General features: G+C 43.5%; 1 long non-coding RNA gene across 1 annotated transcript; it reads right to left on the bottom strand.

Annotated features, from left to right (window-relative positions):
* Window positions 1–1,469: 1,469 nt before the first annotated feature.
* On the bottom strand, window positions 1,470–8,977 carry LOC122155982. Its single transcript, XR_006167349.1, has 3 exons — window positions 8,739–8,977; window positions 4,411–4,979; window positions 1,470–3,026 (listed from the first exon to the last, which is right to left on the bottom strand). It is a non-coding gene; the product is annotated as an uncharacterized LOC122155982 (long non-coding RNA).
* Between the last annotated feature and the right edge of the window lie 2,962 nt (window positions 8,978–11,939).

Raw genomic sequence — 11,939 nt, 5'->3', positions numbered from 1 at the left:
TGTTATTTGGCATCTAACAATCTACAACAGAATGAACTTTTATTTAGAACTAACATTTGATAGGGGATTGTCAAGATACAGCCACTTCTTCCCCCATCTCCTTTCTCCATGGTCGTCTGATGAATATTTCCTCGTTCTTCTTCAAGTGGTAATAATTCTAACTGCTATACTGTAGTGACACCTGCACGCATGGTATATGAGCTTGGCTACCTTTGTATATCTACGTGGTGCAATTCACAAAGGGGAGCACATACTAAGATTTTGCTGTCTATACTTCTTGACTTGGAACAGAGCAAAAACATTGCTTCTTGAGAACATTGCGTGTTTTATACCTAATCAGACCAAAAGTGCTGCTTTTCTCCCTTCTCTGCTATGCGTTGCGACCTTTCGTCTTTGGTTTGTGGATTTTATATTTGTCATGCTTTGGCTGGGATAAGGTAATATTCTTTGTAGAGGCTTGTATGATGCTGTGGTTTGGATTTGCAATGAAAATAGAAAGGTTGTGGATGCCCCATCCCTGATGGCATTCAAGGCCAGGCTGGATGTGACTCAGGGCAGCTTGGCCTAGTGGTTGGTGACCCTGCACATAGCAGGGGGGTTGAAACTGGATCATCATTGTGGGCCTTTTCAACCCAGGCCATTTTATTATCCTATGATTCTATTAATAGTAGTGATAACATGCCGACATTTTAGTTGTTGCTGAGCCGTGCTACAAATAGCCAAGGACAGCTCCACTTCTTACACTGCCCTGCAGTGAGGAGCTGGGGAGGCACAAGGAGTCAGGAGGGGACATAGCCAGGACAGCCGACCCAGATTAGCCAAAGGGATGTCCTATACATCCATGCTTTCCTGACGTGGCTGAACACCCACTTGCCAATAGGAAACTGTAAATGAATTCCTTGGTTTGCTCACCTTTCCAATTCTCTCCCCCATCCTGCCTGGCGAGAATGAGTGAGCAGTTGCATGGTGCTGAGCTGCCCAACAAGGTTAAACAACAACAATACTCCATTTCTTTATTTGATTTTATTTTTATATTTTCATTATTTGTTTAGTTAGGTTTCAAGCCTCAATCTCTGAAACATGTAGCATACTGAACGTCTTCACCACCCGGAAAAAATCTCACAACCCACATTTGGGACCCAAATGCAATTTCAGTTGCCTGATTTCTCTCTTCATATCTCACAACCAATTATATCACACTCTGCCTTCACAGCCAAGCTCACTTCTTCTGAGATGACCAGCATCTCAGCACTGTCCATGGGTAAAGTACTTTGCTTAGTTCAAACCTGTTGTGAACATCAACATTTTAGGTTGGACATAAGGAAGAACTATTTCTCCCAGAGAGTAGTCAGGCACTGGAAGGGCTGCCCAGGGAGGTGGTGGAGTCACCGCCCCTGGCAGTGTTCAAGAGGCACCTGGATGACATGCTGTGTGATATGGTTTAGTGCTCGTGGTGGCAATGGTGATGAGGAGATGGTTGGACTGGATGATCTTATAGGTCGTTTCCAACCTTGTGATTCTATGATCAGGAGTGGGATTTGGTGTCTCCACAGACTCTGTGCCAAGGTGACTTCCTCTTGTGGCCCAACCAGAGGTGGGTATCCAAGAGCTGGCAGTCTTCCTGACTCGTAGCAATGGAAACTTATTCATTTATGGCAGCGTGATTGTTTAAGGCAGGGTCTCAAACAGATGCTTCTCTTACCAGTCAAGACCCCCAAACCGGAGAGGCTGAAGATGAGGACAGCTGAAGGGCAGCTGGAGGACTCTCACCACCTATGCATTCCTGCTGCAGGAATGGCTGCCAAGGAATGGGAGGCGGTGGAAGTGGATGGCTGGGCTCTGGTAGGTGTTGATCCCAGAAAATGACTACTTATAAATAACTGAACAAGGCATTATATCCCCAAACACATTGTTGGCAGAGAAGCAGGTTGCTTGTGGTGCCTGACTGCTGTCTAGAATACAAGGACAGTCTGCATTTAATCCTTTTGAAACTTCGCAAGTAAGAATTCTTTCAGCATGAACTGAAACTTTCGACCACCACAAAACACATGGTAAGGTTACATGCCCTCACTTCCTCCCTATTGCCACAATATGGCCTTCATACTTGTGTGATTGAATCATCAGATTGCCAATACTAACACCCAGCCTCCAGCACTGCTACTACGCAGTAGGGAAACAGAACACACGTCGGACAGAACCTGACAAAGCAAAACTTGGATTTAGGTCAAGCAGAGCAAACAGGAGTTACTTGTACACTATACCTGGATCCCATTCAAACACAAAGCCTGATGAATTCACACTAGCCCAGACATGAAGGATGGTATCTCCCTTTTTCTTTCTGTAGAGATTTCTTTCGAGATAGTATGTTCAGCTCCTTGTTTTGGTGCCCCCACAACATCCATTTTCACAGGCTGCCTGGCTGCCGCCCGCATTATGGCAAGCAGACAACTTGCATGCTCCACTTATTAACACAAACTGCAGAATTCACGGCTGACACAGGGCATGCCTGAACCATCAAGATATGTGTCTCTCTTACTGCAGCCTCAGCTCTGCCAGCTTGCCGTTACTCACTCATTTACCACTCAGTAGAGCTACAGCTGCTATCACAGAGCAAACAGTTCAGACTCAGACTGCCTAGCTTGGCCTCCTCCAAACTCTGACCAGGAAACCCTCTGCTCAACACAGTAACTTCTGCTGGGCAATCGAGGCTCCACAGGGCATCCTGCCTTCACGTGATGATGTCTAAGGTGGTGAATACCTCTCATCCCGGTGGTCTTTGAGATTTTGTCTCCCACCCCACTCTTCCTTGATCCCTTCCCAACTCCCTCTGGCTGCTATTGCTTCTAAGACAGCAGATTTTCATTTGAGTTCCAGAGTTGGCAAAGACTTTCGACTGCATTTTAGTCTGGTTTTGTAGAGGCTTCGGTGAGTAATATCTTAATTCCTGTTTCACTGGTTGCTGGAGTTTTGAATGCTGTCCCTTCCTGTTCTCCGGGCCACCTCAGGGCTCCTCAGTGTAATTCCTTCTGCAATAAAGATGACATATAGTACTAATCTTTTGATTCCCGTAAGTATTATTATTCCACAATAAATGCATATGGGGATTATTATTTTATCAGTTATACATCGAAAATTAAAAAGTACAGATATCACAGATATAAAATACACTGAAGCTAGCCACAAAGTATTTCTCAGCTTTGCTAATTCGTGATGGAAAAGTGATTAAATCAGACTGAGAGTTAAACCTTTAAGTGAGGTTGCTTAAGATTGATTTGGCAGTTGGAGAGTACAAGGATACCTGGGCTTTTATGAGAGCACTTGGGACTAGGATGCACCCTGAGTGTTTTGTCAGCCTGTACAAGAAACCAATTTAGTACAGTTCTGTGTGTTCCTCAGCTCATACTCAACATTTAACATGTACGCGCCTCAGTCTTGAAACAATTTTCAATGTTTCTATTAAAAACATGTGCAATCTAGGCAGTCAGCTGCAGTATGATTTCCCTGGGACATCTCTTACACTGGGGTTACTGAAATGCTCTCAAGCTCTTCTAAGGGAAGCCCACAGCTCCCCTCTACAGCACATCCACCCTCTGCTTCTGCACCTGCAGGTGGGTCTGGAAGGCCAACACTGTAGAGCGCAGTTAACACTTACTCTTCCAATTTCTCTCCACTCTGTACTTTATAACAGTTAATTAGTGTGAGTTTTCTTCACACCACCAATTCACATTGGCTCTCATGTACTTGGGTACCCCATCCATCACTGGTACAGTAACTGCATTTTCAGAATACATCTCACAGTCCAGAGCAGGGCAGTGAGTTAGACACAATGGTTCTTATGTGCTGTAATTGTTGCCTTGAATGCATTCATCACTTTCCTTTTCTACCTTACTCATCTACTTGTACATAAACTAGAAGTCCTGGTGGATATTAGACATAAGGAAAAACTTTTTCTCTCAGAGAGAGGCCAGGCACTGGAATGGCCTGCCCAGGGAGGTATAGAGTCTCTGTCCCTGGCAATGTTCTGGATGAGAAGCTACGAGACATGGTTCAGTGGCCTGTGGTAGCAGTGGTGATGGGAGGAAGGTTGGAATGGATGATCTTGTAGGTCCTTTCCAATCTTGTGATTCTACGATTCTATACTGTTAGTGCAGGCTCAAGGACTTGGGATTTTATTGTTTTGTGGTAGGATAACATTGGCAAGTCACTAGGTGCCCATCAAGCTGCTCTCTCACTTCTCTTCAGAAAGAGAAAATACAATGGAAGAGCTCATGGATTTGAGGGAAAGACAGGGACAACATTCAGTGATTACTATCACAAGCAAAATAGGCTACTTGGGGAAGATTAATTATATTTATGGCCTATTATTAATAGGGCACCAAGAAATAAAAACAGACTGAAAACATCTCTCACCTTTTTTCAGGCTCAGCTTCTACTTCCTTCCCTCAATGAGCGCAGGGGAACAGGGAAAGGGGGCTATGGTCAATCCATAAAGCTTCATTTCTTCTGCTCCTCCACGGTCACTCTCTACTTCTGCTCTTTGTGGATCCCTCCCATGAGATGTCATCCTTTCTGGTCTGATCCCACATGGGCTTTCCACATGCTACAGCACTCCCAGCACTGTTCCAACACCGTACCAAGCTCTGTACCATGTAGTCTACCCTTCAGGCACTGCTCCACACAGCTCCCCACGGGCAGCAGCTCCCTCTGCTCTCCTGCCCCTCTGCACATCGCTCTCCATGGGCTGCAGCTCAGGCCTGAGCTGCTCCTACAAGGGCTGTTATCTGACATGGGGCAGCTGCTGGGCTTCTTGCAGGCCACCCCACTGCAAAAACCTCGCCACATTAATCCAGAGGAGGAGTAGGAGTTCTTTGTCAGCCAATGCATTGTCTGTATTGTTGCCATACATTAATGGAGCTGGAATAAAATTGGCACAGTATCCAGTTTCATCCAAATGAGGCTGTTGAGCAGGATCCAGAAGACTGGTATACAAAGAGAGTAAGCACACTGTTTAAACAGAAACAAAGTCCATGATTTATTTCATTATTTACTAAGTGCCGCCATGGTGCTTGCTACCATCTAAACACTGTCTGCCCCAGGTCATTAGTACTACTAGACAAACCAGGTTCAAGATTCAAATACCTTACATGCACCATTTTCAGAACAAAACTTTTAAGAGCGACTTAAAAGTTTCTGCACGGCAGAAATTTGTAGAGGAATAGTGCTAATTAAACATTAGACATCAAAATAGGTAAGTATTCCAATGCAAAGAAATTCCCATTTGAAGAGCTAACTTCCTACTGCTCCCTGTAATTACTTCTCACTGAGTACTGCTGTAACGCATAGTACGCCCTGTTGAAAATATAAGGAATGCCAGACTGGTCTTTTTGTTGCACGGTAAGGAACATCCATTCATCCACAAAGTGTGAAGAACTAGTGAGAGATTAAATATCTTAAGATATCAGGTTGAAATAACCCTAAGAACGTATAATTCCTCAGTGAAGACATCAGTAAGTGTAAAAAAACGTGTCTGCATGCTTAGGTCAGTAAAGATTGTATCTTAGATGAGGCTGCTTAAAAGATTGAGCTCTCAAAAGAACTACAGATTATTCTAGTCCCACAAAAAATCATCCTGTTTTTAATTATAGCATTAAAGACAAAACCACAACATTTTAAGTTCTGCCGGCATAGCAAGTGATCATTATAAATCTGGACAAGGGATCACAGAAATTGTACATAGTGACTGTGAGATACCGGAGAAGTTGGTGGCCCTGCATGTGGCAGGGGGTTGGAGATTCATGACCCTTGAGGTCCCTTCCAACCCTGGCCATTCTGTGATTTTTGTCTGTATAAATGTTTTATATTTCAAAAAAATCATGAACACTTGTGCTTAGCCAAGCAATGCTTAGCCAAGCAACTTGGTCATAGGACCTTTCAGCATGAACTGTTCTTAAAAGGACACTGTCAACTCAAAACTGGTCTGTTTTTCAGAAGTTTTTCAAGATGTTTTAGTATATTAGTCCCTGGGGCAATGCCTATTCTTTTGTCACAGTTCTTTACTGATTTTTTCAGTGCTTTACTTCACCCTGCTGCAGCATCAGTCTCTACGCAAGCTCAGTGAATCAGGAATCAAGGAGAATAAGGGCAAGCTGAGAGCCTGAAAAGCACTATCAAAACATGAAAATAAGCCAGTGGAGCTACACACAGAACTAAAAATGTATATTTTCTTTTAATTCTCAGTGCCAGGAATAGTTAAGAGAAAGAGAGAACTAGGTAATGATGTTCTTACAATTTAACAATTATAGCAAATGCTGTAATAAAAAGAGGAAGGATGGACAGAACAGAAAATTCTCTTGAGACTGAAGAAAATGACTTTTTATAAAGAAAAACATTTTTTTAAATACAAAAGAGCCAGCCAAAATAAGAGTGCAATGTGCTGTGGAACAGTTGTACAGCACAGCTCCTCTATCTTCTTGGCACTCAGAAACAAACGCTTGCTATGAATACCATGATCCAAAGCCAGGATAAACTGCTGGAGATCATTATACTGACTCCAGTGGATACTGCAGGCCAAATGGGGAAAGCAGTGCCTCAGGCCACCAGACAAGTGTTGTAGTGCATTTTATTATGTCGCATTTGTTTCAAAAAGGCCTACTCTGCTGATAGGATTTGTGTAGCTGGGCCCTTCTTTCTGCAGGAACCCCAAACGATACCAACACAAATCCTTCAGCACACTTTCAGACACTACAAACAGGACAAAAATTCCTCCAAACTGAAGGCTCCTAGAGTTTAGGGTATGCTGCTTGCACCAGGTGTAAGATCAGTAAGTATATAGATGCTGTATAGCATTGTACGATCAACAAGCATGCAGAGAAGTTAGGCTGGTAAGATTATCACATTGGAAAAGATAATGAGATAAATGAAAAGTGCTCACCAGCAATGTAGGCTCACAAGAAACTCCACAAGGAGGAACCTCCAGACAGAGATCCTTCCTCAGTGGCAGTCAGTCCTTAAATGGGGTCTAGGAGAGGTGCAGCCAGGCTCCACCCCTTCTGATCGCACAGCTGAATTGCCTTCACCTGGGCTCTGTGGCTGACTTACTGCTCGCCTCAGGTGATCAATCAGAGGTTCAGGCCGTGATTCAGCAGTTCCCATGCAACCAGATTTATCTCAACACTAGTTACATGACCAGCATCACATCAGAAAAAAAGCTCAGACTGATTCTAATTCTGACTGTGCTGTCAGTTTGCCTGGAGTTTTACAAGTTGCACTGTGTGTTTATCCAACTGTTTCTGATGACTTTCTTGGAAAGCTATTTGCAAGGTTGGAAAATCCCTAACTCTTCCTGATTGTTGCAAGAATTTGTGACTGACAAGTCAATACTTGTACAGCTAGACCTCTGTAAATAAGGAACACGAGCTATTATCATGTTCTGGTAAGTGGGAATTCACTTCTTGAAAATACCAGCCAGGAATCATTCTCTATGCAAATACATAGAGATGTGTGAAGCGGTAGAATTGCTAACACACATACAGGCAGATATATCTGCTGTGAAACCCTTTCCCTCATCTCAGCTCCTTTTTAGCAACCAACGTTAGCTGTCTAACTTTAGATGACAAGTAGGCAGAAGCACCCTTCGGAGGTGCTGGTGTCTCCCATTGACTCAGCAGATGACTAACCTCCACGCTGGTGCCTACAGGCAGGCTGTGTATATCTTTCCCCTCCCACTGTGCCAGATCCTCACTGGGCAGTTCTCAGCACTCAGCAAGGAGCTCGCATGCTGCACATACATCATCCCTAACGTCTGCTGTGATCTTAAAACACAATTACAAAATGGTTATTTGCCAAAGGGCGCGCTTCTTAAAATGGCAGCCAAAGTAAAAGCGTGGGACACCGCTCTTGTCCTCCGCTTTCTTTTTTTCTGATTTGTCTTCCCAGCTGTTCTAATTGTTGCCTAGTATTTGGCAGTGCAGTAAAAGCTGCTGTTGCTGGAGTGTTTGAAAAAATAAGATAACCTTCTGTTATACTTTATACTTGGGTCCATTCAGGAAGACTGGAACTTTCTGTCTTGCAAAGGCAGTGTGCTAATATTCTTGAGATACTCTACAGTTCCATAGGTGTGGAAAAAGAAGCTAAATCAAATCTAAAGGAATTTTTTTTTTTTTTAATGGAAAACATATTCCAGCTTTAACAACACACTAGGATTTTGTTTTGGTTTCTTTATTGCAATGACTTATGATGTGCAAACTTCACATGCGCTTGCTGAAGTCATGTGTCTGCCTTATTTTAGCTTCGAAAATAACAGCGATGCCAATATTCTTTACTGTCATACTGGGCAACTTGAGAAGTTCTGAACCACAACAACTTTATGGTACTCAAAAAAGCAAACAGTGCTTTTCCATCCTTTGGCCGAGGAATAAAGTAGTAGGTTCTCCAGAAGGGCCCCCTACACGTCATAAGACTTTCTATAAACACCTTGACACTGCTAAGGCTGGTAAACCTCCACTGTCATCAGTAAAGGTGCGTTTCCCATTTGGGATCATCTGACAAAAGGTTGTCTCATTCCGTATCTGCCTGGCCTGCCTTAAGCCCAACTGAGCTACGGACAGGTAAAAACACCAGAATTCTGTTAGTATTGGTAGCACCAATGCTACGTACATTATTAGAGCTGTACTGATGATTAAATCCTTCAAAATAAAGACAAATAGAACCCAAAAACAGCTCCCCACCCCTCTCCTTACCTGTCAGCTAGGCCCTACAGAGGACTTAAACTAAGCAGGAAGTCTTCCACTGCTGTCATTTAAGTCAGTTTCCTGAATGTACCTCTGCAGTTCCGCAAACAGCCACAGAGAGAGAGGGGTGGAAAGGCAGGCAGTAGACTTCCCTGTTTCAGTAAGTGCAATGCTCATTCTTGCAGGTATAAAAGGGCAGCATGCAGCCATCTATATAAAGAATGTTCTTCAGATGGGTTATGCATAACTCCGTGATGGCAAGGGTATCAAATGAAGGTCGAACATCAGAGACCTTTAGGCACTTACGAAATATGACTCATGGATTAGTTAACTGCCTGTCAGATTTTCCATTATAAAACTTTAACCACATTCCGTATCTGCACAGAACCAACCAACACCTGTAAAAGTACAAACAAACAAGTGGTTATATGTGCATTTGCACAGCAGTGGGACAGGAGATGTGCTTTGGTATCACAAGAGGGTTTTTTTCTTAATTATAAACTATTAACTAAGGAATAAAAATGAGAGGAAGAAAATGGAGACAATTCAATGGTAGTAAAAATAATATTTTCAAGTGCACATTTTGCAAAGACTCTCCAAGATAAATCTTTAGAGTTCAACTGTATCAAATGAATACAACCCCAAAATTCCTCTCTGCAGAATGTCATTATTTTAGCCATGGCGTTTCCTAATGCAAGTGTTTGCTTTTTCAATTCCACATGCTGGCATGAGCAAAAGTGGAAAAGCAACTACTCCTGTTCCGAAAAATGTTTATTGTTAAGTTTTGTAAGTATTAAAATACTTAGTTAAAAATGAAGACATTGCTTTCCATTTTCAAAATTAGTGAAAGTCTTGGCCATCAGACCTTGATACATCTCTCAGAAGCCATTGTATCTTATTGTTCCAAGGTGTCCGTAAATTCAAAAAGGCAAAAGGTGTGCTCTGAGGATTCCTAACAGGAAGTGGTGCTTCTGACCTATGCATCATCAATTTAATGAACTCAACATGTGACTTTCAGCTCATCTAATTTTAGATGTCTATCTTGTCATCTGCCGCACCGTTGACACTTGACTAAGGTATGTCTTATCTGATCTGGTTTAGGTATCTACCTTAGGATGAGATGATTCATCAGAGTGTGATTTTTCTTTCCAGTGGCTGTAACCTTGTCCTGGGCTCTAGCTAGGCTAGAGAGCCTTTATCTATAGCCATCTACAGCTGATAAAATGAGCCTTGCCTGAACGAATGTTCTGCCTCCAGAGAGTTGGTAATTTGTGCAAAATGAGTTGGTTACCACTGTTGCTACTGGGATGTTTTGTCTGTATCACAAAAACACTACCACATCTGGCACAGACAAATCATAATAGTCTGAAACAGCCTAGAGGCTAACGACTTTAGAGGAAATCCCAAACACTTAGGTAAACTTCAACACCACATATTATTTGTGCCTCTAGAGATGTTCCAGATCAGAAGTTAGGTATGGAGTTCTCACTACACCTACCACTGTGGCATCTAACGTGTGAGGACAAAAGTCTCAGTATCCATGCCTGTTAGTCAGGTCAATTCATAAGCACTATTTCCAGGGAAGTGTACAGCTACTGCTCTGTTGGAAGTTCAGAAGATGTGGACTATAAAGGTCTATGAAGAATAATTTAGTCTTGAAAAGTCTAAGATGCCATTACACAAATATACAAAACAAAGCTGCAGAGAGGAAGGAAATAAGCAACTCTTCCCGTTTACTATGAGTAGTCTAAAAAACAATGAGCTTATAGTACAAGGAAAATTATGTTAGCGTGAAGAGAAGTGCCACACAACAAGAAGCCCTGCAGCCACTCCTTTGAGCTGAACAGAAGCACCATGCCATCTCTTAGACAAAGGGCTGTATGGCCAGGAAGTCGATCTAAGAAGAGACAGCAGCTCCTGCTTCCCTGCCTCTTAGGAGAGAGCAGTTCCTGCTGGGGTTGGGAGCCCTCCCCCAGCTTAGGAATGCAGTTGTTCTGGAGATCCAGTTTGAGAGCATCCATGCGGAGTAAAGGGACGTTCCTAATCTTAAGGCAGCGTGATGGACTGGGTGTCTCACCTCCCCTCTAACTTACATGGTGTGTTAGCTGCAAGGAGTGTGATTGCGAACTGAAGCCTAAGCGTTATAACCTCTTGCAACGGAGTGGACCAGAACACCAGCTACATCAGCTGCACAGCTGGCCAAAGAGAGCAAAAGGGAGGGAGGGAGGTCTTTGAAGAACTCATCTGGGAAGAAAAAAAAAAGACGACGGTTAGAAAAAGAGTTTTCTCCTAACATGAAAAGAATTATGACTTTTCCCTCCGCAGCAATCACAAGAGAGAAGACTGAATTATGCAGCTGAGCGCTCTTTTTTAATGCTCTTTCTATAGGAAATACTGTTGCAACACTTGTAGAAAATATCAGGGATGCGAGGAAACTTGAAGAGGCAAAAGTAAGAACTGAAACAAAACACGCTAAGTGTGCGGTGCCCAAGAAGTCCAGCCACAAGCCGGTGCACTCAAGCCACTCAAACCCCACCACCATTAAGATTATGTCCAGATCTGTTGCGAAGGAGGAGAAAGGACGCCATCTGTCAAAATCCTCATGACTCCTGGGTGAATTCTTATGCTTGGTTGCCGTGAACAAGGTTTGGACATCCTTTTGTGTCTTTTCAGAGCTGACAGTATCTCCATGCAGCCACGGCTCGGGGAGCCATCGGGACTAATCACTCTTCTTTGTCTCTAAATCCGTCTTTGTGAAGCAGCGGGCAGATGCCCGCGGGCTCGATGACCTGCTAATCAGGTGTCATTAACGCAGGCATTCAGAGCCCTTTCTGCTGGGCGCTCCCACTGGGGCTTCCACCCGCAGGCCTCTCCACTCCTCACACCAATACGAATCTTTCCTGTTATCGTTACAAATCTCTGTACCGCTTTCACTCCCTCCCGGCTGTTGGAAACCCCTCAGTGGCCGAGGGACACACGTGGGGAAGGGAGCCTTCGCCCTTTCTCTTGAAGACCAGCACTGTGTTTGGCTCGTGGGCCCTCGAGGCATTTAGAAAGGGTAATTGGAAGAGAAAGAAGTTTACAGAAACCATATGAAGAAGCACTAGTGCCTTCTTCAAAGCATAATATTAATGCTGCTTAATATAGGAGCCGTCTTGACTGGGTGCCTATTTGGATTTAGATAATTGCTAGCTTACCAGTTCAAACCAG

This window comes from Centrocercus urophasianus, unplaced genomic scaffold (assembly GCF_019232065.1).
Source record: "Centrocercus urophasianus isolate 14NV4802_14NV808 unplaced genomic scaffold, USGS_Curo_1.0 seq_12, whole genome shotgun sequence".
Lineage (NCBI taxonomy): Eukaryota > Metazoa > Chordata > Aves > Galliformes > Phasianidae > Centrocercus > Centrocercus urophasianus.
Note: the sequence above shows the minus strand (reverse complement) of the source record. Positions and strands in the feature narration are given on the sequence as shown.